General features: G+C 41.7%; 1 protein-coding gene across 1 annotated transcript in view; it reads right to left on the reverse strand.

The window, feature by feature from the left end:
- ripor3 (RIPOR family member 3) overlaps window positions 1–23687 on the reverse strand; it is a 52514-nt gene extending 28827 nt beyond the window's left edge. The window contains exons 1-2 of the mRNA XM_074667474.1: window positions 23416–23687; window positions 3266–3340 (exon numbers count right to left, since the gene is read on the reverse strand). The gene's annotated coding sequence lies outside the window, so the exon portion shown is untranslated. The remainder of the gene's footprint in view (window positions 1–3265; window positions 3341–23415) is intronic.
- Between the last annotated feature and the right edge of the window lie 948 nt (window positions 23688–24635).

Here is a 24635-nt window from a genome sequence, read left to right on the forward strand (position 1 = left end):
TTTCACTGTAAAAGAAGGTTACACCGAAGCTTCACTCACTCTGGCTCACTGTTCATATCTGATCAGACTCAGCTTCATTGTGAAATATAAATTAAATAAAAGGCATTATTCTGACTAAAAACTGTATTTTTTGGTTGAGTCTCAGTTTCACTGTTAACAGCAGGTTACACAGAGTCTTCAGTTTGAGGTGAAAATTTGATTGGTTGATAAAGAACCAAGAAATCCAGAAACAGACACTGCTTCAGGCTTTTTTCTCTCTGTGCCAAATTCAGTTTAAACTGTTTGTTTCTCGTCGTACCTCTAAAATTCATTCCTCTCTGTGTCTCTGTCAGAAAAAAGTCTTTTTGTTGCTTTCCTCACCCTCTGTCCTCTCTCTGTTCATCATCTCTGATCACTGGAGGAGAATTAAAGGATTTTGTGACTTTACTCAATCTCTGAGAAACTAAATCCACTGAACCTGTTTTATTAAGAGCAGCAAACAAACATATTTATCTCTGCCCGAGGCCACACGTCCTCTGATTAAAGACATTCTTCAAAAGAAGAAGAAGAAGAAGAAGAAGAAGAAGAAGAAAAAGAAGAAGAAGAAGAAGAGTGTTTCATTAACTCCTCTGAAACTAAAGCATTCGTCACTTCTCTGGATGTTTTCGTGCTGCTCGGGATCATCATGGCTGACATCAGTCGTCACCTCTGGCGTTTCCCCGGCTCTGACGTGATTGGTTCAGTCTGTCGGGGTCAGAGGTCAGGGATGACTCACGGCCCCCGGGGTGTTGAAGTATTCTTCACAGCCTCGCGGCCTCCAAACGCTCCGCTCGCTCTGACACATACTTCACATTGCTGATGTGTTTCTGGAGCTGAGGCCAGAAATGTTATTTCATCTCCGACAAATGAAGCCGCAGATTACAGAGACTGTAAACATCAGCTGACTCAGATCATCCTCTTATTATTACTGAGGCATCACAGCCTGGTCTAATGTTTCAGCTGAATGAAAAAACACATCTGAGTCTTTAGTCTGCAGGAACGATTGAGAAACAGGCTGAAGGTCTCATCCAGCCAGGGGTCAAAGGTCAGGGTGGAGGAAGGATAGCATAGCAGCATAAATAAATCCACTGGTGTTATTAAAGGTTGGATTACACAAAGTTTGTCTTCCAGAGCGTCTCCAGGACAAACCAAACACGTGTTTGTGTTGATGTCTCATCTGTGAGCTGTGATCCTCTCCGTAATGATCCTCTCTGGGTCTGTTTTCACATCAGCTCAAAGATTGTTGCTTTAAGTCAGGGAATTATCACCGAGCTGGAGCTCAGGTTTCATCGTTCGGAGGAGAGGAGAGGAGAGGAGAGGAGAGGAGAGGAGAGGAGAGGAGAGGAGAGGAGAGGAGAGGAGAGGAGAGGAGAGGAGAGGGAGGCTGAAATACATTGTCCATCCTTGTAAGCACAGCATTAATTTCCAGCAAACAGTTACTGGTCAGCACTCAGTTTGTTCAAATCAAAAATATCAGCTCACAGCTCACCCCAGTCACCACCGGCGTTCCCCAGGGCCAGCTGCACCGACTACAAGATTCTCCTCCTCACCTTCAAGGCCAGGGGTCTTTACTTTTAAAGGAGCCGTTTTGCCCCAACTCAGCTGGAATAAAGTTATTCAAGAGCCACAAAATCTAGACTACAGAGTGTAGGATATTCTAAACATGGTAAAAATCTAGTGAATAATTATCTTAACCAGGTTTTGTTTGTTAATTTATGAAGTTGTATGTGATGTCGGCATTTTTTCTTTTTAGAAAAATTCGCGAAAATTTTGAAAAGACTTAAATCTGAAAAATTTGCACTAATTTTAAATAATTTTTTAATCTAAGGAGTTTCACAAAAATAATTTAATTTTTTTTTCAAAAATTATCTAAAAAAATTGAAATTCAATTTGCAACTAAAAAATGAAATTCTAAAAAATCACTGTAGGTAAAAAAACAAACAAACAAACAAAAGACAAGTAAAAAAAAATCAAATGAAAAAACAGAACTTTAAAAAATTTGGAAAAATTCTATTTTTTTCTAAAGAAATCTTTTAAAAAAATGTGAAATATCTAAAATGTGCAAAATTTTAAACAATTTTGAAATTTTAAAATAAAAAAAGTAAAATAATTTAATAAATTTTCAAAAATGTAATGTTTTTAAAAGACTACCTGAATTTGATAACACCTGCCAGTGATGACAGATTAGTCTTTTCTGTTTGACCACATCATCCTCACTTCTGTTGTTTGTTGTTTTTATGAAATTGTTCTTGTTCATATTTATATGAAGCCGTAATTTTCTTTATAAGGTGACCTGCAGTGTCATCAAGGCAACAACAAATAAAATGTAATGTTATTATTATTTTTATACTTGGCAGATGTTAAGTATGAAGTCATGTTGGATCAGGAGTGTAATCTTATAAACAGTTTGTGTTTGTGTTGGATCAATAATCAGTGATATGAGCTTCAAGGAAACAAAGAAGGAAGGTTCCTACAGAGAACCACTCTCCTTCCTGTTTCCTCCTCTCTGATTAAATCCTCTCACACACATGCTCTGTGTCCCGCTGTGTGTTGTGTTTTGAGCTGATATCAGAGTTCCTGTGTGTGTGTGTGTTTGTGTGTGTGTGTCATGGAGCTAGAGTGAAGATTCACACACTCCACAGAAACTTCATCTCTTCAATCTGTTATCGTAAACTTTTAACACACTGGGAACATCTCTGTTTTCCTGAGGAGACACAAACATCTGGACTCTCTCTCTGTGTGTGTGTGTGTGTGTGTGTACACATTAACCTGTTTTTTTTACATCCTCCAAAGATTCAAACATCCTAACTCTCTACAAACACAAACACTCAGAGATAAACTGAACACACTGATCTCCATCAAAAGATAGGAACCACCAGCCAACACACACACACACACACACACACACACACACACACACACACACACACACACACACACACACACACACACACACACACACACACACTTGTGTACACACTGACACAGTGATAGTACATGTGTGTGTGCTGTGTGAGCTGTTCCCTCTGATATCTTCAGTCTCCAGATGTGGATTAAACTCAAACTCTGATCTTTGTGTCTCTCTGCCAAGTCCCAGACTGAGGAAGATCATCATCATCATCCTCATCATCACCATCATCATCATCATTATCATCATCATCCTCTTCCTCATCATCATCATCATCTTTAGCAAACACAGCCAGCACACCTCTGACCTTTGACCCCACCCGACAGGAGCTTTACTCACGTTGTTGGCGTCTCAGTTTGTTTGGCGGGAACATCCGATCAGACTCTGGTGACGACTCTTCATCTTCAGGAAACTCTGAAACCAGAAAAACCACAAAGACACCGACTTCAGGATCAGAGCAGAGTGAACTCAGAGAGGAGTTTCAGGGTGGATACTAAACCAGGAGGAAATCAGGTCTGAAGCCTCAACAGTGTACCGCGCCAATATATCCAACGAAGAAGAAAACACGACACAGTAAACAAAGAGCAACAATGGAGGACGTCCAGAGGCCTATATCACGAAGCAGGATTAGTGTCTTAGCGAGATAACTTCAGGGTTAACCCTCGATTACCGATAGCACGAAGCCGGTTCCTTTTTTATCAGAGTAGATCACCATGGTGACCTACTCTGAACGGCTATCCTGCTCTGGAGCAGGAGAAGTTGGAGGATGAATCTGATCCTATAAAAAGCCCCTCCCACTGGCCAATCGGCTTCTCAGAAACTATGGCCTGCCCTTTTCTCCCGAACCCGGTGGAGAGAGGCACAAGTTGTAAGAAGAGTTACGAAGAGAAAGGGTGTTTAAAGATCGATCAGATCCACTCGATCAAAGCGACGATTCGCTGTATGAGAGGTATAGGTTCTCACGGCCCGGACTACTCTACCTCTGTGAAATATTAGATCCGTACATTGCCTGTGCAACCGGCAGGAGCGGTGCACTGACTGTCCCACAGACATTGTGCATCGCCCTGCGATTCTTTGCCACGAGCAGCTACATGTACTCTGTCGGGGATGAGGAGCGGCTGAGCAAGTTTACGGCATCCCGATTTGGCTGCTGCCCTCACGTAATTTAGGGATTAATTCACAGCGTTCCCAGGATGAATGAGAAGGAGGTGGAGCCAGTTACCTGTGATAGGAGCTGATTCTGAACTAAAGATGAAGGAATTCTAGCTCAGATTTTATCAATGAAATGTACACACAGCAGTACATAGCACCACTTTTTTAGGAACATTTTAGGAGAAGCTGAGCTTCCCTTGCAGTCTTAGAGCAATCGCCACTGCTTGAAACAGACTTATCAGACATGATGATGTTCTTGTATTTGTTTTTTATCTGCTCCCATGTTCTTCTGACTCCAGAAGGATTACATCTGGGAGAATGACATGATAATTGGAATACACGCAAGTCATTTTTACAGTAGCATTTATTATTGTATGAGATTTAGAAGTGTGATCACTATCATACTGAGCCACTGATGAGTAACATTTACACAGTCCGCTGTGTGTTGCCATGCATTTTGCCTGCGGTTAGCCGCTGCTACCGTGTTCCCTCTTACCGAGTTATTACTTCTCTCCTCCTTGTATCGCTGCATTATCAGCCGCTGCTCTTCATCGGTGACGTACGGAGCTTTCTTAGTCGCTCATGATTGTGATTGGTCAGCTGCCTCTGAGCCCTCCTCTTTTACGTGCGCGTTCACGGCTCTTGATGAGTCAATCCTGGGTTGAGTTACCGTGTTGATAACTCGCGTCGTGCTATCGATTATCCTGTTTGCCATTGTTACGGTTACTCAATCCTGGATAGATGTGAGTTACCGCGGATAAGTTGACCGCGCTTCGTGATATAGGCCTCTGCTCACCTGGATTAAAGATATTCCAGAGCCACAAATGCATGTTGTGTAATGTTGTTTGTTTTGTTTGTGTTTTTTTTATGTTGTTGTCTTTTTTTCTCCTTTCCGTCTCATTTTTCTTGTATTGTTAAACAAAAAACTTTAAATATAATAATAAAATAAAGAAACCCCTCACAGTCCCTTAAAAAAAATCTAGAGAATAATTATCTAAACCAGGAGTTTTTTTCTTAATTCATGAAATTATAATTGATGTCTCCATTTTTTACTTTTGATAAATTAACTAAATTTGAAAAAAAAAAAAAAGAATTTGGAAATTTTAAGAGTTTGCAAAATTAGGAAGAAAAATGGAAACAAAAATTGCAAAAATTAAAAAGAAAATTTGTCACAAAATTTGCAACATTTAAAAAAAACAAAATTTTTAAGAATCTTTGAAATCTAAAAAACAAAGTAAAAAAAAAGAAAATCCAAAAATTTGCACGAATTCCAAGAATTTTGAAGTTAAAAGCGTTTGCAAATTAAGAAGAACATGGAAACAAAAAATTGTAACAAATTTTGCAACGTTCAACAAAAATGACATTTTAAATAATGTTTCAAATCTAAAACACAATTAAAAAAACTCAAAATGTGCACAAACTTCAAAGAATTTTGAAATTGGAAGATTTTGCAAAAAAAGAAGAAAATGAAAACAAAAACAGCAAAAATGTAAAAAAAAAATTGAAACAAAATTTACAACTTTCAACAAAAAGGAAATTTTAAATAATCTTTTAAATCTTAAACATCAAAGATAAAATATTCTAAAATATTTCCCTTGAAAAATTGAAATTTTAAAAATTTGGAAAATTTCTTAAAAGTTTTGAAATTTCAAAAATTGGCAAATTAAAAAAAATCTTGTGATCAGCATGTGGCTCTATGTTACAAAGAAGTATCAAGCTTTGATGATGTATCAGCGCTGTCACACAGAAAGTCAAGTGACCATAAATCAATCTTTATTTGTATAGCACCAAATCATACAAACGTTATCTCAAGACACTTTACAAAAACATTCACAGGTCTAGACCTGTAAGTGTTAATAACATTTTAATAGCAGAAACCCAACATCAAGACAAGACAAAGGGTCTTATCTTATCTTAATCCACCAGGAAGTGACCATCCTTTCCACTAATCAACAGACTGCTGTGTTTCTACCTCCACCTTCTGGGGTTGGATTGGTTTAGTCTGGCACCCCAAAAGAAGGGAATCAAAAGTGGGAGGGTCCGGGTCAGTTATCTGGAAACGCCATAAAATGTGTGCCGTACAATACGAACCGCACTGAACGGCTTGGTGGAAACAGATCGTAACAGATACTGACGGAGCTTTCTGTCTGTGCTCTGCGTTCAATTCGTCCATATTTCTGTTGTTTCCATGAAGCTAAAAGATAAGAGTCAAACGGAGCAGCACCACCAGAAACCACAGGGGGCAGTGTTGCTGTTGCTACCTGATACGTTGCTTTAGTGAGACACAAAGAAGAAATAACACTGGAGGAACTTTTGCAATGTATTTAACAGCTTCACCAACCACTTCCTCCTACAACGCTGCCTCCGTTTTTATCTTTAATGCTAGAGCTACATTAGCGACACCTCCTCCACAGTCGCCATGTTTGTTTTTGAGTTTGTTGCTGTTACAAACTGTGATTCTGGGTTGCTCCTCCTGGTGGGGCCAGGTCTTTACAGCCTGAGATCCTCTGAGGACAGGAGCAGGAACCTCCTCCAACACGTGTCTGCTTCATGTTTATCTGTCTGTGATGTGACCACCTGAAGGAGGAGGAGGAGGAGGAGGAGGAGGAGGTGGTGAAGAGTTCTGGCTTTGTAATCAGACAAACTCTCCACGGCCTCCTCCTCGCCATTAGCCAGGCTGTCAACACCACTCAGACTGAGCAGCAAACACACACACACACACTCTTCTTGTTGGATTTAGGAGGAGATGAATGTGCGTCTCAGAGTCTGAATCCCTGATTTATCTCTGTCTCCAGGTGGATCTCCAGGTAGAGGCTGTAAACCTCCTCCTCTGAGCCTCCAAACACAGTCTGCGGGCAGAGATGCTCTCAGCAGATGTTGTTCGATGACACCCAAAGGTCGGAGCTCTGCACACTCATCTGGACTCCAAGACGAGGAGGAGGAAGCTCGTTCATGACGGCTCAATCCCAGGTCACCTGTACCTGTCTACACTTCCCCCTCAGCTGCTGAAGACGAGCCAGGTGAGTCAGACCTGATTCAGAGCACGAGTCTGCTTTCTGTCTCCCTGCACGCTCAGTTTTTAATGGTTTTAAACTTCCCTTTGACACATTTAGCATCGGATGAAGGCGTCCTGCAGCCAACAGAAACAGCCTGCCTGGATGGATTTATCTCTGCATGGAGATTCTGTCGTTTATAATCTGACTCTAACTATAAATCGTCTTCTCCCTCAGCCTCTGCGTCAGACTGATGGTGCTTTCTTTTCTGCATTTCTCTCCCGTTGGCTCAGAATTTGCTCTGCAGCAGAAAGCTGATCTCTGCAGAGATGCACGCTGACGAGGAGCTCTGCAGCACGGCCTGAGGAGGTGGCAGCACGAACGTCTCCTGTCGTCTCAGCAGCTGAAATCCTCCGTGCAGCTTTGAGCTGGACATGTTGGAGGCAGCTGCTGTGTTTTTCCTTCCTCGCTGCACGCAGACCTTGGCATAACGTGGGCCACTGAGCGCCTCTGTGGGGTGAGCTCAGCCAATCTGGACGTCCACCCGAGTGTGAAATGGAAATTCTTGTTCTTCCTCCCGAGGCCGAGCGTTTACTCAGACGGACGACGGGGGAGCGAGGAGGCGTCCAAACTCTGAGTTCCTCTTTAAAATCAGTCTGTCGGTTATAATTCCACGTGAGGCGGATTAAACAGGTATTTTAAGGAGGTGTGACCTGGCTTCTGCTGTTAGAAATTGTTATACTTTGAAACATGATAGCATGATTTTACATCACAGTTATCGAGGCGGCTAGATTAAGAATAATCCAACTCGAGTTACTGGATCATGTTGTCGATGGCGGTATGAGAAGGAGAGCAGCAGTTTGCTAGTTCTGCATCTCATCAATCAGTGACACGAGCACCACAACATCCAACTTCATCCTTCTCTACAAAACCGACAGGGAACGGTAAGCTAGTTGAGTTTTAGCTAGCTGTTAGGCTGTTAGAAAGCTAATGTTTGCTAATGCTAACATACAGCTGAACCCAGAAGTTTACATACACATAACTTTTTTTTCTCACTGTCTATCATTAAATCAGATTAAACTTTCCCTGTTTTTGGTCAGTTAGGATTACCAAAATTATTTCTTTTTGCTAAACGCCAGAAAAATGACAGAGATAATTTTTTAGACATTTTTTAAATCATTTTCTTGAGAGTCGATATCTTTCAACATCTTGGGAAAGCCCTGATGATGAAGTCATGTCTTTGGAAACCTGAAACACATTGCTTCTTTGTGTAACATCATGGAAAAATCAAAATGAATCAGCCAAAGTGTCAGGAAGAGGATTGTGGACTTGCACTCTGAAATCCAGATTACAGTTGGCAAACACACACTGGGACAAAGACCTTAACCAAAAAGACCATGTCCTGTGGTCAGACGAAACTAGAATTGAACTTTTTGGCCATGATGATCATCGTCACATTTGGAGGAGGAAGGGGGAAGCTTGCAGGCCTGAGTACACCATCCTAACTGTGAAATATGGGGGTGGCAGCATCATGTTGTTGGGTTCACTTCACAAAATGAATGGCATCGTGAGGAAAGAACATAATGTAAAAATACTGAAGCAACATCTCAAGATATCAGCCAGGAAGTTAAAGGGATAGTTCAGTTTTTTTGAAGCGGGGTTGTATGAGCTCTATGTGATCACTAAGGACATTAGATACAGTAGAAAGTTGTCTCCTCTCCCTCAGTAAGACACAAACTGTAATCGATGGTGACGAGGAAATAGACGCTAACAGGGACAGACGGTACCAAATTCAAAGGCTATTTTCTCTGCCTACAAGAACTAAAATCAAAAAGTAATACCACAGTTTAAGAGTACGCTACATAAGATATTTTTTAAGTGCATTAAGTCTTCAGAAATATAAACATTTATCTGGACCTGACTAACTGGTCATGTATCCTTCTGTGCAGCGCTAGTGCGCTCCGTCCCCCCTCCTCCTTTCAGCTGTAGGGAATGTAAACAAGCTATGCTTCAGGCGCCGGTTTTAGCCTCGTGTAAGTTTGATCAAGTATCGTAATTCTTTTGTTTGTACTCTAAGGATTGTGAGGCAGCGTAGGAAATTCAAAATGAGTGACTATGACAGCGACGATGAAGTTTCATTCACTTTGGAACCAAAAGGATACCTGTATGAACCGGAGTAGCTACACAGAAGAAGAGCTGCTACAGATGGAGACTGAAAGGAATACAGAGGAAACATCCACGGACACTGGACATCGAGATGCTGAGTGTTACTGCAATTTAAATATGTGATATAAGCAGATGAAGCTATAGTTCCTAAAAGTTTTCAAAGGGCCCTAAACTTGCAATATTTATGTTTTTAATTTGCCATTGTGAGCATTTTGGCTCTGATGAAGTCTAATAAAACATTTTTTTTACCGATATTAAGACAAACACTTGGTTAGATTTCAGTCTGAAACCGGCCCACCCAGCTGGCGTGGAGCTGCAGACGTGTAGTTTGGTTTCAGATGAAGAGTTTCCAGGATGATCCAGTGACGTCTGATAAAACTGTGTGAAACTGAAGCACGAAGGTCTTCAGAGTAAACCAAGTCGAGAGCTGAGACGTCTGCAACAACATGAACCATTTTCTGTTTGCACCGAGCTCTAAACACACTCTGCAGACTCCACAGGGACGTATTTCACATTTCAAAGCAGAGTTTGATCCCCGTGCACCTGCAGAGGTTTACGCCACGCTTTGTTTGATTTGTTTGACGCATCATCACAACGTCAAGGATGACCCGGGAACTGAGTGTTTGCTGCACTTCCTGCAGCTGTGGACGAGACGTCAGAGTTAATAAAAAGCTGCTTACGTCTCATTTCAAATGTTTAGAGCAAAGAACGAAAACACATCAGATCTCAAACGTCACTTCATCCTTAAGATCTTAAATTCAGACATTTTCTGGACCCGTGAGCTGAATGTGACACAGATTAAGTCTAACAAGACAATTTCACAAAAATAAGAAACAGGAGATTAGATTTCAGTTTGCAGAGTGTGTGTGAGTGTGTGTGTGTGTGTGTGTGTGTGTGTGTGTGTGTGTGTGTGTGTGTGTGTGTGTGTGTTTGCATATTGGAGGAGTTTATCTTTTATCAGAGGAGAGCAGAAGAGGAGCTGCAGGGCTCAGGGGGGAGCAGACTGCATGCTGGGAGAAGATAAACACACACACACACACACACACACACACACACTCACACACACACCTCCATACGTGTGTCAGAGCGGACTGTTGATGTTGGACGAGGAGCTGGATTCCTCACAGACCGGCTCCGTAACGTCAGGACGAATTAGAGTCAAAGACATCCAAACATCATCCTTCACTGTGTGTGTGTGTGTGTGTGTGTAAGTGTGTGTGTGACCTTAGGTGATGTCATCAGGTGAAGGTGACCTGCACTAAAAAAAACTGAAATCTTATCAAGTGTTTTTGTCTAATTTTCAGTAGAAAATGTCTTTTGAAACTTAATTTAAGCAGTAAACAATCTGACAATGGAACAAGAGAAAAGTAAAGTTGTATTAAGACATTATTCTAGTTTTAAGCTTTTTTTTTTTTTTTTTTTTAGCATTTTTCTTTTACATATTGATGTTTTTTTACTTGTAACAAGCAATTCAGACCTCATTTTCATCTTTAGATAACTTGGAACAAGACATTTTTCAGGACTGACCAGTTAAATGTGGCTCATATTAAGTATAATGAGACAATTTTTTACCTAAAAACAAGACAAAAAACACTTGAATAGATTTCTGTTTTTGCAGCGTTTCAGCTCATTCTGCTGCTTCCTCAGTTTTTAAAGTCATGATAAAACTGAGCTCTCACCCAGTTTGTCTCATTCACTCAACAACAACAACAACAACAACAACAACAACAACAACAACAACAACAACAACAACATTAATAAGTCAGTAGGGTAAAGGAACAAAGTATAAGTACTTTGTCACAGTACTTCCGTAAGTTTTGGAAGGATCTATTCTTTGCTTGAGTTTCTATATTATAACAACTTTCACTTTTACTCCTCTACATTTAATCTCAGCTCTACGTTTTATTACTGGCTGTAGATATGGAGTCCCTCCCTGTCTGTCCGTAGACCCTCTCACCTGCTGCTCTTCATCTCTATATCTGTTCTTGGTCTGCTTCTGTCTTATTGGACCACACATCTGATCAGGTCTAGTAACCGTGGTGGACTGCGCTCTCAGGATTTTATTAAAATGTTTGTTCCTCAAGTCAGAACAGAACTGGGTGAGACAGCCTTTAAATATGTTGCCCCCGCTACATGAATTAGTCTCTTGATGGATTTTAGATTTGTGATGGATTTTCTGTTGGTGAATTTAAGACTTTGTTAAGGGACCAGGAGAGTGCTAGCCCTGGACTATGGGACTGTTTTGATTCTTGACTGCTTCTTATTTTGTTTTGAATTGGTGTTACCAGAGCAGCTTGGTTTTGATGTGCTGATGTCTGAATGTATTTTTTTTTTCAATTTTTTTTTTAAAAATATTTTTTATTATTTATTTATTTTTATTATGTATGTATGTATGTATGTATGTATGTATGCATGTATGTATGTATTTATTTATTTATTATTTTATAATTTATTATCTATTTTATTAATTTTTTAAAATATTTTTTAAATACTTTTTATTTGTATTTATTTTCATTTTTTATTTATTTTATTAATTTTTTAAATATTTTTTATTTGTATTTATTTGTATTTATTATATTTGTATTTATTATTTATTTTCAATTTATTATTTTTTGTGTCTTTTTTTAATGTCTTGTCAATTTTTTTATTTTTTTGAAAATATGTCTTATTATTAAAAAAAAAATTTTTTTTACATATCTAATACAAAAAGAGAAGAAAAAAAAGAAGTATTTGTCGTTTTTATTGAGTAACTGTCTGCCACTCCCATGCCAGGTCCCTCTTAAAAAGAGATGTCAAATCTTAATGAGGCTTTTATCTGGTTATATAATAAAATTGTCACTTGGTTCATGGATTATTGGGGCCGTATGTTTTTGCTGATGAATAAGTGGCGCTCTGATATCAATCTGAGACTGGCTGTTTCGTTTCTTTTTATTTTTACTTTTTGTTGCTCGAGTCCTTTTAAATTGAGCTGCTTTAAGACTTTCACTCAGTGATTTTTTTTTTGTGGGTGGTTTTCACTTTTACAGTAGATTTTATGTGAAGTCTGGCTTCCAAGTATTTTCTTCACCACTGGTGTCTGGTGTGTGTGTGAGCACATGCTGCAGACCTGTCAGGGATCAGGTCTTGGGTCTGACCTTTGACCCCTGTGGCTGTCAGTGTGGGAGGTGGAGTGTCTGATTGGACTCATGGGACCGTTAGATGGATGTGAAGGTGGCGTGAACTCTTACAGTTTGACCTTAAAAACCTGTCAGGGCGCCAACGCTCCTGGTTTACAAGTGCTCGTTAAATTACCGTAACTCTTCAACTATTTGGGCAAGAGAAAATATAAACAGCTTTTTAAAGAAGATAAGATGAACTTTCATGATCTCTGACCCTTTAAGGACAAAATTACAGAAATTAAGTCCAGGTAACATTACTTAACAACATGTATACACTCTGAAAAACTGATGAATCCATGGACACAAATATAAATCAAAGCTTGATGAGGTCATAAAAACTACTTCCTGTCTGGAAAATAAGCGCTTGTAGCTTTGTTTTAAAAGCAGTCAGACTCAGTTTCATGGATGATCTGTGGTCGTGTGTTTTCAGAGTAAATATGAAGGTGTCTCACTCCGTCTGTGGAGCACATGGGAACAGCTCAGACAGATTTATGACGACGTTAACTTCTGCAGAGCTGACAGACGTTCGTGTTCAGAAACACGGAAAGAGCCGTCAGAGAAAACACGAGTCCACTTTCTAATCATAGAGTCTAACCCTGGTGATAAACGTGTTTTGTGATCCCAGTCGACTCCTCCAAACACTCTGAGCTGTCAGAATAACGAGAGTTAAACTGAGAGGACTCGGCTCTCCTCCTCTGACCTCAGTTTCTCTCGTTAATCTTTGATAAAGAGCTGAAATCTGCGGACTGATGGAGCGTTAGACCGGACCCCGAGGATCCATCAGCTCCAGCTCAGACTGGTTCACTCAGTATTTACTCTGACAGAGTTTAAAAACAAAGAGTTTAACTGGAGAAAAACTTTACAGGAGGAAGAAATGTTTGTGTATTTTAATCTTAGGATGAAGAAAACTGAAAAAATCTACTCAGGAGTGTATTCAAAAGAAGAAAAGAGATGAAAACACAACAACAGTGAATCTAAAGCCACATCATGAAGAGCTCCCCCTGCTGACTGACTGAAGCATAGATTTATGTCACAGTGTTTACTTTAAAGCTCCCATCTCCTGCTCCTTTCCTGCAGTTTAATCTGGATCATTGATGTCTTCATGAAATGGTAGTAACATGTTTTGGTCCAAAAAGCCAATAAATCAAGCACAGCAGCATTGTTTCCCGGCTCTCATAGCCCCTCTGTTCAGAACGCTCTGATTTAGTGGGCGTGGCCTTCATATGTAAATGAGCCACCGCTGATACCGCCCCGCTCTTCCACGTCACTGAGAGCGGCGCCACGAGCTCCGAGTGCACAATGTTTAGAAAACAGAGAAGCTGGTTTACCGTAACATTACAGGCTAAAACAACAGGCTAACTGCAGCTAAAGTTAGCATCCTGAAGCTAACACAGAGACAGGGGGGACACTGAGGAAAAGCTCTTCCATCTGCTCCACAGCACACAGCATTTAAAATACTCACATTTCCAGGGTCCCAGGTTTGTTGGAGGATGGTTGGTAATGCGCCTGGATTCAGGACCAGTCTATTGGCTAGCCCTCTGTTGGACTGTCCAAAGTTGGAAAAGCAGTCGGCCGTGAAGTGACTAGCACACAAATGCACAGTTTTACTGAGTGTAGCTGGAACATTTCCTGATAAATGAACTCTAGACACTTAGTCTGTCTTCTTCTGAGATGGGAAGCTTGGGCATGGAACTATGTGGCTGTTTACAGCCAAAAACAGAGCAGTGATGGCTCTTCAACTTTGGCATTCTCCTCCCCGCTGCTAGAGAGAGGAGAGTGGGCTGGGAGTGGGTTCGAGGGTATCTGCTCCGGTGGACCAATCAGGTCAGACTTGCTCCTGATTGGTCGAAAAAAGGGAATCGCTGATGTCGGCAAATCCCCAAAATCCAAACAGCTGGTTTTAGGTCAGGATTTTATATTCACAAGCTCTACTAAGAACAGGTTTGGTCATTAAATATCACATTTTGTGGGCTGGGAGGAAAGACAAAGACCCACAAATTTCACTAAAAGACTGAATAAAGTGATTTTTGCAGAATATGGGACCTTTAGATAAAGTTTACTTTGTAATAATTATCTGATTATTCATTTTTAGACTATACTTAGAAAGCTGAGACACACACGTAAAGATGAGATCAATCATGTTGACACGTCTTTAACAAAGAGCTGATGCTAAAGTCAACTTTTCATCAACTAATATCACACAGCTACATGTGAGCGTCTGTGTGACCTCAGTCAGAGAGGATCTCCTGTAGCATCTTTGGATCAAACCAACTCCAGGGAGAGGGGGGTGGACACTTTTCCAGGTTTGAATGTAAGGAACAAGTAGCCGACATGTTTTGACGTGAAAAATATCACAACTTTCAAAAGACTTTCACCACATGAACACAAACGATCCGAGGGACAGCTGCAACAGTTGGATCATTTTTACTCCAACCTCATCTCTGGCTAACAGCTCTCTGTGTTTAATAAATCTAGGGCTCAGTTTGGACTCCTTTGTCACCTCCTTAAAAACCCAGACCAGCTCAGACCTCATTATGGTCTCCAGTCTGGCTGCAAATGAAGTCCTGATGGAGGTTCAGGCTCCGTCTGAAAAGGACAAAGGATCAGTCTCTGCAGAAACTCTGTGATCGTAAAGTCACACAGAGCTCATTCTGAGGTGTTTTACTGCCCTCCGTCTTTCCTGGAGAGCGCCGAGCAGAGAAATGTGACAGGAAGTCTGTCAGAGCGCAGAAACGACCCCCAACAGCAGAAAGAGTAAATCTATCATACGACAGTTTAACTCCTGCTTTAAACACAGAGCAGCTCAGAGGACTTCAGGTCTCAAACTGAAAACATGATGATGGCTTCAACACGCCCAGTCCAGATCCAGCTGATGGACCAGTTCATCTGACTGAACCCGAGGAGGAGTGGGAGGTTTGATCCTCCTCTCCTGAGAGCAGGAGCACAAAGTCTCTTTATTTAAACTGATAAATATAAAAACCTGTGGCTGTCCTCACGCCCACTCTGCAAACTGGAAACACATTTCTGACCGCAGCCGTCAGAGACAAAGAGAGTTTCCATCCTGAGGTTCAACATGAGAGGAGAGACCAGAAACCAGGTTATCAGAGACAGTACTGAGATCAGAGAGCAGGTCTACAACCAGGACAGGTCCCCACGTTACAGACCCATACCATCCCACTTCTTGGTTCCCTTCTTGCTAGGTGCCGCCCTGTTGGCTATGGCTGCCTTTTGCAGCAGCTCTCTCTTCTTTGTCCGTTTCGTGTAATTTTTTCATCTTTTTTTCGTAATCTTTGTACGTGGAGTGGATCATTACTTTGTATGGCTCATTTGTTGGTCATGGACACCAAACTGGTTTTGTCTTCAGTGATATTTTTGCTACTTTTTCTCCTGTGTTTGTCTGGAGATCCTACATGAAACCATGGCTGCATTGTTTACATGTGAAATCAGCTGTTAGCAGCCTGTAGCATGTGAAAGCTAACTGGTGCTAGGCCAGATGTTTCCCACGAGGTGAGGACAAGGAGGTGAGGACGACGTGCTGGTTCTCAGGTGTGAGCTAAGAAGTGAGGACATGGACCTGTCCTTCCATCCATCGTTATTGGGAACGTAAGATCTATCTCCAATAAGATGGGCGAGCTAGCTGTGCTAACCTAGCAACAGAAGGAATACCAGAGGGCAGAGTAGCATCATGCTATTCACAGACATGGCTAACAGAGCTAACAGCAGACACCAAGGCCACATTGGAAGAGCTTCACCTGCTGTGAGCAGACAGGATCCAGGAGACAGAGACTGAACAGACTGCTGAAGAAGCTCAGTCCTGGACCCTGTGGAGGTGGAGGCTGGCTGACTGGACAATGATGGACAAGCTGTCAGCATCTATTTTCTTATGGAGCTTTTTACACTTTCTATACACTTTTTTACTTTGTTTTGTTGATTGCTGCTGTGACTTTAATTTCGTTGTACTTGTTACAATAACAATAAAGTTCTGTTTTATTCTGTTGGGGTGCCAGACTAAACTGATGTGACCCCAGAAGGTGGAGCTAGAAACACTGCAGTCTGTTGATTGGTGGAAAGAATCGTCACTTCCTGTGTGACAGCGGTAACAAAGAATGACACATAACCCTGCCATGTTTAAATCTCCAGTCCACTTCCTGAAGAGAACTTCCTGTTTGTTTGGAAAACGGCGATGTCGCATTTTCTTCTTCGTTGCGTAGAGGGGTACACTGTGCCATCACACTATAACGTAGCTGATGCAGCTATCAGCTTTTGGCTAACACACCATCTAGCAACTGAGCTGTGGAAAGGCATAAAGGATCAGACTTTACTGGTCCAAACCGGACCACTTGGTGGGAACAGGGATAAAGTGACTGAAACCATCCTAACGAACCCTAACAAACCAAAACGTCACACACAAGAGATGCAGCAGATGCCGAGGAGTGTCCTTCATCCCCACCCCAATGATGATCCTGTACCTGGTCCATGTTGGGCTCTAAAACCCCAAACCTGTTGACTCCAGGTCTGGCTCCGCCCACTATCTCAGTTTGTTGTTGCAGTCAAGATTAATTCCATCTGGTTTGGACCACTTTGTTTTATTTTGAAAGTCACTGGCTGTTTTAAAGTGGTTCCTGTACATGACTTCCTGTCCTGCTTGATCTGGTTTTTGTAAATTTGTTGCGTCCCTGGTCTGGCATCCGGCTTAGCACACCAACTTAGACAGAAACCAATGGGATCCATGCCACAGTGGAGCCAGATCTGGGGTTTTTGGACTGATGGTCTGCAGGATGTTGGACTAGAAAAGATATCTGTATCATTCTTTGATGGTGCTCATGGGAAATGTAGTCTTCAACCAGAGGGGGCGCTAGAATCAACACAATATAAACTTCTGGACAAGCAGCAGCAGAAAAAACATGTTTCAACGAGATTTGAGAAGAAATAATCTCTAATCCAAATCTCCTAATTCTTCAGTTGTCATGATCGTCATGACAACGGATGTTTGTGATGAACCAATGGGAGCAGGCCTCTCTGTAAAACCAGGAACCAGAGGAGGCGCAGAGGAGAGAGCGTCTCCTCCTGCTCTGGATTCTTCTCTTACTCCATCATCTCTCCAGAGACGCTACGACCTGCAGGTCACCAGGCGTGGGGTAAGATAAGCTCCATGTGTGTGTGAGAGTCTGTGTGTGTGTGTTTTTGCTTGTTGCATGATGTCATGAGACTAATTGAAAGCAGTGTGTGTGTGTGAAGTGTAGTAAATGGACTTTAAAGCATGAGGGGATAAAGCTGCTTCACTGACAGGACCAGAGTGTTTTAATGGATCACTGCAGGCTGCACACACACACACAAACACACACACACTCTCTCTCACACACACACACACACACACACACTTACTAGAATGCATGCCAAACACCTCTTTAGGAATTCATCCAACAGCTGTTTCACCCTCTGCACACACAGACTCATAAAAATGCAGGTACAAACACTTAACTCAAACATACACACATACACACACACACGCACACACACATCTGCTTTAAAGTGTGTGAACAACCTGAGACTGGACTTAAAGAAGCAGAGTTTCAGAAGACGCCTCTGACTGCACAGGAAAGTTATAAACATAGAAAAACTTTGGAGACAGGAAGTTTAGTGTGACAAAAAAATGAACTCAGAAACCTTCGAGAGCAACGCAGCAGAGCATGATGGGAGAGGAGAGGACAGGGGGAGGAAGAAGGGGAGGGAAGGGGAGGAGGGTACAGCTAAGGTCAGCGAGCAGCAGATCTGACCCGAGGAGTCGTGTTGATGTTTTCTCTGGCAGCCAAGTCGATCTCAGCGAGGGTTCATGAGAAAGTGGCTCTGCAAAAACCTCCATCACACTGAGGGGACACGATATTAAAGGGATGCAAAAACCTCCATCACACTGAGGGGACACGATATCAAAGGGATGCAAAAACCTCCATCACACTGAAGGACACGATATAAAAGGGATGCAAAAACCTCCATCACACTGAGGGGACACGATATCAAAGGGATGCAAAAACCTCCATCACACTGAAGGACACGATATAAAAGGGATGCAAAAACCTCCATCACACTGAGGGGACACGATAATAAAGGGATGCAAAAACCTCCATCACACTGAGGGGACACGATATTAAAGGGATGCAAAAACCTCCATCACACTGAGGGGACACGATATCAAAGGGATGCAAAAACCTCCATCACACTGAAGGACACGATATAAAAGGGATGCAAAAACCTCCATCACACTGAGGGGACACGATATCAAAGGGATGCAAAAACCTCCATCACACTGAGGGGACACGATATCAAAGGGATGCAGAAACCTCCATCACACTGAGGGGACACGATATCAAAGGGATGCAAAAACCTCCATCACACTGAAGGACACGATATCAAAGGGATGCAAAAACCTCCATCACACTGAGGGGACACGATAATAAAGGGATGCAAAAACCTCCATCACACTGAGGGGACACGATAATAAAGGGATGCAAAAACCTCCATCACACTGAGGGGACACGATATTAAAGGGAAACAAAAACCTCCATTTCACCCAAAGATGATATCACAGGGACACAAAAGCCTCTTTAACATCTGTTGATGCTGTCACAGGGGCACAAAAACTTCTGTTGCACCAAGGAGAAACAATATTTAAGGGATGCAAAAACTTTTATAACACCTGATAATGCTGTCACAGAAGCGCAAAAACTTCCATAGCACCGAGGAGAAATAATGTTTGAGGGATGCAAAAACCTCCATCACACTGAGGGGACACAATATTTAATGGATGCAAAAACCTGCATCACACTGAGGAGACACGATACTAAAGGGATAGAAAAACATCCATTACACCAAAAGATGAATGAAAAAACCTGTAACACCGGATGATTTGTCACAGGGACGCAAAAACTTCCATTGGAGAACCAAGGAGAAACAATGTTTAAGGGATGCAAAAACCTCCATCCCACTGAGGGGACACGATATTAAAGGGATGCAAAAACCTCCATTACACCAGATGATGATAGTAGAGGGACGCAAAAACTTCCATTACACCTGATGATGCTGTCACAGGGTGGAAAACTTTAATTGCACCAAGGAGTAACAATGTCTTAGGGCTACAAAAGCCTCCATTACACCCAAGGTGATATCACATAGATACAAAACCCCACATAACACTTGGGGAAATGATATTTAAGGGACACAAAAACCTCCATCACACTGAGGGGAAGTGGTATCAAAGGGATACAAAAAACCCCACAACACTGAGGGGAAACGATATTAAAGGGAAATTAAAACCTTCATTACACCAGATGATGATATCACAGGGACGCAAAAACTTCCATTGCACCAAGGAGAAACAACGTCTAGGGCAGGCAAACCAGTCAGAGACCAAGAGCCACAAAATTTACCATGGTACTACAAGGACATCACACCACATCACACACACACACACTTCCTCTCACACATAAACAAAAGGACATAAGATGAAAATCAAAAGATTTCAAAATTTTGAAGTGACGTTTATTGCGTTGTCAATGTGTCTCAATTCGTACCAAGAGCCGTATCAAAGACAGAAGAGACAAAGTTTCATCTATCCATCTATCTAGGTAGCTATGAGCACATGTACGATGCAGAGAAAAGAAACTGAAACCTAAGTATCAATCTCATCACCCAAGTATTGATCAATACTGATCATAACATCAATATATCAATAATTAAGATTGATTGGTACACCACTACTCATAACAATAATGAATAAATCAAAGAGCTGCAGGTTGGCCATCCCTGGTCTAAGGGATACAAAACCTCCATGACACTTAAAGATGACATCACAGGGACGCAAAAACCTCTTGGAGACAATGTTGAAATGGAATCAAAAACCTCCTTTACACTAGGGGGGCTGATATCACTGATGCAAAAACCTCCATCACACCAGGTGATGATGTCACAAGGATGCAAAAACTTTTTTTGCACCAAGGAGAAACAATGTCTAGGGAATACAAAAACCTCTGGGAGACAATTTTAAAGTGGAATCAAAAACCTCCATCACACCGAGGGGAGACTGATGTTAAAGGGACACAAAAACCTCCATAACACCGGATGGTGATATCACAGGGACACGAAAACCTCTGGGAGACGATGTTTAAGTTTAATCAAAAACCTCCATCACATCGAGGGGGGTGGATACCAAAACCCGAGCTGCATGTCAGTCTGAACCTCCCCGTCAGAGACTGTCTGGTTTTGGCCTCTGGTTCAGAGTTTGGTCAGGGTCTGGGGGAAGAATCCTGACTCCTGACCAGTTTCTCATAAACAGGAGGTTTTGAGCAATCAGCGTATTGCATAACGCGTAAACTTGTTCTCAGATTCCCACAACTTTTGTCTTTTTGTAATCAAATTAAATCATGAGAGAACATGATGAAACAGATATTTCTGCACGCAAATTCATCCCCCTCAGTTTCCCAGGAGCAAAACAGCATCATGACTCAGAACGGATGGTGTATGGACAACAGCGAGGACCTCATGGTCTGTGTTTTATGATCAAAACACAGAGAGAGGAAGCAGCAGGAGGAGACGACAAAGGGAGGGAGACGCTGCTGTAGGACAGACTGACCCTGGTTTGTGAGGTTGAGGGAGACATTCAGAGAGAAAGGCTGAGCTAAAAGTGACTGCTCAGATAAAAAAAAAAAAAAAAAAAGTAAAAAAACTCTGCATGCAGATTCCTCAGAGAGACAAACCTACATCAGTCAGAAAGGTCTGGATACACAGAAGAGGTTGTTCAGATGAAGTGATCAGGATAGGATTGTGTTTTAATGTTTGAATCAAAGATCTCTGCAGAGAGCAGGTGTGAAAAAACATCGATTAAGTAAAATTCCCAGATACCTCTGACAAATCATCAATATTTTAACCTTTGATATCGATTTTATTTTTTTTTGTAAAGTCAAAAATTCACATTTTAGCCGAGTTAGAAGTTATACACAACTTTGGCACCTCCACTGCTGTAGATGGCGCTGAAAAGCTACTCTGCATGATGTTTCCAAATTCAAATTAGCTTGCGTTTTAGCCTTGAGCTTGTGTTTGAGCCTGTAGCTAATATTTAAGCCTCAGCATGTGATTCCACTTTTAGCCCATGTTTTAGCTTTTATCTTATGTTTTAGCCTTTAGCTCATGATCAAGCCGTTAGCCAGTTTCAGCCTTTAGCCTGTATTTTAACCTTCAGCCCGTGTTTTAGCCTGTAGCTCATTTTTAAGCTTTAAGCATGTGCTTTAGCCATTAGCGTCTGTTTTAGCACTAAGGTCATGTTACAGCATTTTGCCCATGGTTTAACCTTAAGACTTTGATCAAGCCTTTAGCTCATGTTTTAGCCTTTAGCTCATGTTTTAGCCTTTAGCCAGTGTGTAAGCCTTTTGCACGTGTTTTAGTCTTTATCTTATGTTTTAACCATTAGCTCATGTTTAAGCCTTTTGGCATGTGTTTTACCCTGGAGCTTGTTTTTCTTTTTAGCTTTTAGCTTGTGCTTTAGCCTTTAGCTCTTGTTTTAAATGTTACTTCATCTTTCAGTATTTAGCTCCTGTTTTAACAGTTAGCCTGTGCTTTAGCCTTTAGCCTGTATTTTATAATTTAGTTAATGTTTAAGTCTTTAACTTGTGTTTTAACCCTAAGCCTGTATTTTTGCCTTTAGCTCACAATTTGGGTTTTAGTTTGTGTTTTATTTGTTAGCTTGCATTTTAGCCGTTAGCTTCAATTTTAGCCTCAAGCCTGTGTTTTAGCCTGTAATTTCCTGCTTCAGTCTTTAGCTAGTGTTACAGCTTTCAGCCTGTGCTTTAGCCTTAAGCTAGTATTTTGGCTGTTAGCTTGTATTTTAGCATTTGGCCTTTAGCTTGTATTTTTGCCTTAAGCTCATGTTTTTTGTCTTTAGTTTTTTTTTTTTTTTTTTTTAAATTGAAGCCTGTGTTTTGGCCAATAGCTAACAAATTAGATTTTAGTTTGGGTTTTAGCCGTCAGCTTGTATCTAAGCCGTTAATTTGTTTTTTAGCCTCTAGCCTGTGTTTTAGCCTTTATTTCCTGTTTTAGCCTTCAGCTCATGTTATAGCCTTTAGCTCGTGCTCTATCTCTCTCCTGTTTCTCTCTCTTCTTCTCTTCTGTCCTTTTTCTGTCTGACAGTTAGGCTCCAGTGTCCACCATCACTACAAAATTAATCACAGAAATCGTTTTCAGCAGAGAAAAACTCAGATCTCTGGTGTCATCGAACAAACTTTAGTCTTGTTGTAAATAGATCCATGTTCAATCGTTTATAGAAGCTGAGAAACAGCAGCTCTGGTGCTGATAATCTCAACTTTATGATTTGGGTTTTGATGCTGTAGACATCAGTGTTTTCTTATGTAGGGTTGGCTGGTTAAAAAGTGTAGCACACTGATAAAATCGTAATTATAGTGGCACACATAGGTTTACATCACAGTAGTTTTAGAGTCAAACTCTGTGAACTTCATGTTTTCAAGGAAAATGTGTGTTTCCAACACTCCATCAGTTTCCAGTAATATCCTGCAGTTTATATCAACATTATCTCCATTTTTTCTTAGTTATCTGTGGAGATTATGATGATATATCACAGTTTTATTATATGGTAAAACACTGTTTAGAGGTTCAGGCCATTTCTCACCCTTACAGCAGAGTCCAACAACATCCACACTCCTGTACAGCTGCTACACCTGGAGGACAAGCATCTCTGCTTTAACCTGTCTGTGTTTCAGTCCAGCTGGACCCAGGCTCACCTGAGTCTCAAGTCTCTACTGCACATCTCTAAACTTTGACGCTCTAAAGAGCTCCTGAACTTCCTGAATCCAGAGTTTAGAGCTCGAACTGTGAAAGTTTGTTTCTCCTCAGAGCAAACAGACGAGTTATCACATCTGGACAGAAAGAGACAGTCTGTACACATCAGCTCCCCTCAGATAAAAGCTTAATTCAGTCAGAGTTAAAGTCTGTAAACAGGCTGAGAGACCGGACTCACCTGAACAGATCCAGACCGCTTCAGTCCACACTGTCACTCAGAGTCCACATCCACAGACCGCCTCGCAGGACCCCTCATATCCAACAGATCCTCCTCCGCCTGCTTCAGTGTGTGTGTGTGTGTGTGTGTGTGTGTGTGTGTGTGTGTGTGTGTAGCTGGGTTTGGCTCTGCCTGCTCTCTCCTGATATCATCCAGTCTGCAGCTCCACAGACCTTCACCGTCAGACACAAACTCTGCTCCTTCAGCCTCTGACTCTCACTTTGTTTCACAGCTCTCCTCCTCCTCCTCCTCCTCCTCTTCCTCCTCCTTTTTCTCCCCCTCCTCTTTCTGGACTTCCAACAATCTCTTTCTTTAGTCACTTAAATCCTTCTCCTCTCCTCCCTCCTTCAGTGTTTCTCTGCACTCTTATCTCTCCTCCTTTCCTCTCCTCCTCTCCTCTTTCCTTCTGTCATCTGTCACTTCCCTCCTCTTCTCTTTCCCCCTCTTTCCAAATATTTCCCCTCCTCCCTCTCTGTTTTCCTGTGTGTGCTCTTTAACCCTCTCTTTGCTCTCCTGTTTTTCCTTGCTGGTGAAACTTTTTCTTTCTTTCATTAGGTTAAAGTATTTCCCTCCTCCTCCTCCTCCTCCTCCTCCTCCTCCCTCCTCCCCTCTGAGTCTCTCTGTGAGTATCATGTTTGACAGATGGTCTCCAAACGACAGGACTTGGCTCGGGCTCAGACCACATACGTCCCCCTCTCTGCAGCTTTACGTTCAGACCGATGTTTGGAGGTTGGTGGAAATAAACTTTTCGTTCTGTCGGAGGATCCTGGAGACCAGCCTCTGAGTGTTTCAGAGAGGAAACAACAAAACACACACTGCAGTCACTCTGAGGGTGGAGGGTTTTCCCTGGAACAGGGGAAAAACTCAGAAATGAATCACAGTTTGGTGCAATAAGCCATCAGTCATACTGAGCCAGAACCAGAACCTGAGACTGAGACTGAGACTGAAACACTCCCTGTGTCAGCAGTTTGTTTACAATGTTTTTGAGGGATAAAGACTCCATTTCCCATGAGCACCATCCTCCACTGTTGTGAAGATATGACTCATTTGTTTTAGAGGACAGATCTGTGATGTTTTTATTTCCTGGTGTCCAGAAGCTGAGCAGAGCATGTTCCTCACAGCCCGGTGCTCTGAGACGTGTCTGTAACGTGTAACGTTAGTGAATCCTGGTTCTGTCCTAC

Source organism: Halichoeres trimaculatus, unplaced genomic scaffold (assembly GCF_033239565.1).
Source record: "Halichoeres trimaculatus isolate MK-OKI-2021-1 unplaced genomic scaffold, fHalTri1.1 fHalTri1_scaffold_1, whole genome shotgun sequence".
NCBI classification, from domain to species: Eukaryota; Metazoa; Chordata; class Actinopteri; order Labriformes; family Labridae; genus Halichoeres; species Halichoeres trimaculatus.